The following is a 1,965-nucleotide window of genomic DNA, read 5'->3' as shown; positions in this document are numbered from 1 at the left end:
TCCGGGAATCTTTCCTTTTCTGAAAATATAGCTCTGACCCCTTGAGAGAGAAGCTGTGCTAGAGCAGCATGGAGGTACACTAGTTTTTGTGGAGATGTTAACAGGTTTGATGACATGTAGCAGGGTGGAGGCAGACTTAAAAATTCTAGCTTGTAGTTTGGATACCACATTCTGGACCCAAACATCTAAAATATCCTGGACCAAGTGGCCCCAAAGTCCATCAGATGTACCCCCCACTCTTCTTGGAGGTAAAGGGCTTTCCAGACTGAGGCTTAGCCTTCTTGCTGGGCAAAAGGGTGCTGTTTATGCCGGTGACATCCTTGATAAAATTGACCAGGGATTCACCAAAGAGCTGTTCCCCATCAAAGGGCACAAGAAATAGGTTTTTGCTGCATTTTTACAAGTGTGGGGTACAAGTGTGAGGGACAGAGTCAAAGGGTCCCTCACACTTGTACCCAAAGGAGGCTCATTCTGGATATTAGACAAATAATAATCCATACAAAACACAGAGTAGGTTCACAGGCACAAAAAAGCTCCTGTTGCTGGCGGACAGAGGGATCCATGAGGATAGATCCAGGATCCCAAGGCACATCTGTCTTTGAACTAGTAACCTAAAATCTTACAGATGGACATGGCATCTTTGGTCTAAACACTTAGGCCTGGTTCACACCTGGGCGTTTTACAGCCCGTAGAGACGCGCTGTAAAACGCTCAACATGTGAAAACCAATAATTGCCTATGGGCATGGTTCCCACCTGGGCGTATTTCAGCGCGTAGGAACGCGCTGAAAAACGCCCTACGCCCAAAGAAGTACAGGAGCTTCTTTGGGGCGTATTTTCCGCGCGTATCCATTAGGATACAGCCGGATACCGCAAAACGCGGTAAAAACGTGTGGCAAATTCCGTACGCCCAGGTGTGAAACCAGCCCAAAGGTCTGGCAGGTCGTTGGACTAGACAACTAAGGTCTGGCAGATGGACATCACATGGAATCTTTGGACTAGACACCTAAGGTCTGGCAGATGGACATGGCAGCAATAGCAGCTTGCAGAGCAGGTCCTGTGAGGGAGAATAATGCATTGGAAAGGTTTCTAAGCCTTTCTCTCCCGTTCATTGAAGGACACAGGGCAACAGATCGTAGATCCTGAATGGTAGGGTATATCGCCACCTGCAGGAGTAGGCACATAACAAAAAGGCAAGACAGCCTAGGGGCGGCCCCTGCTGGTGGCCCAACCCCTCACTTGCTGACAAGTCTCCAGTTTTTTGCCTAGCATCAGAAGTAAGGAGCTAAAAAAATTTCTCTGGGAATTTTTTTCTTATCCTCCGTTTTTTTCGCTGTTTCTTCAAGCAAGTGTCACCAGGGCGACGCGCTGGATGTTTTAGATCCTTGTAGTCTCTCCTGCGTGACCAACGAGCGCATGCAGGCTCTGCCACATTGACGGAGTGGGCTAAGATGTTGCACCAGGGTCTTGCGGAAGAGAATGTCTCTCCCGCGTACGTGGAATTGGCGGACCAGTTGGTGCAAGGCCTTAGGTATGTCTGCAATTCGGCCGTGGATGCGGCGCCTTTGGTGTCTAAGCTGTCGGCGGTGACGCTTCGCCGGTTGCTTTGGCTTAAGTGCTGTTTGGCTGATCAGGCTTCGAAGAATGCTTTGACAGACTTACCCTTTACTGGGGACCGTCTGTTTGGTTCCACCTTAGATGAGATTATTAACCCTTTCGCTGCCAAGGACGTACGACGTACCGAGCTACTAAAACCTGGGCCCACTTTCTCTGCTCACAAGCGGCTTTTTCGGCCCCCTCCGACAAGGGCTGGAAGTGTTACAAGCCCTCCTCTTCGGAATCCGCCAAGCGTCCATAGCAACCTAACTCTGCCAAGTCTGCCGGCAAGCCCCAGTCCGCATGAAGGTCGCGCCCCGACACTCTGGTTCCCAGGGTGGGGGGGGGGGCGCCTTCGGCCCTTTGCGGAT

The sequence above is a fragment of the Nanorana parkeri genome, unplaced genomic scaffold (assembly GCF_000935625.1).
Source record: "Nanorana parkeri isolate BGI_ZX_2015 unplaced genomic scaffold, ASM93562v1 scaffold267, whole genome shotgun sequence".
Taxonomy (NCBI): Eukaryota; Metazoa; Chordata; class Amphibia; order Anura; family Dicroglossidae; genus Nanorana; species Nanorana parkeri.
Note: the sequence above shows the minus strand (reverse complement) of the source record.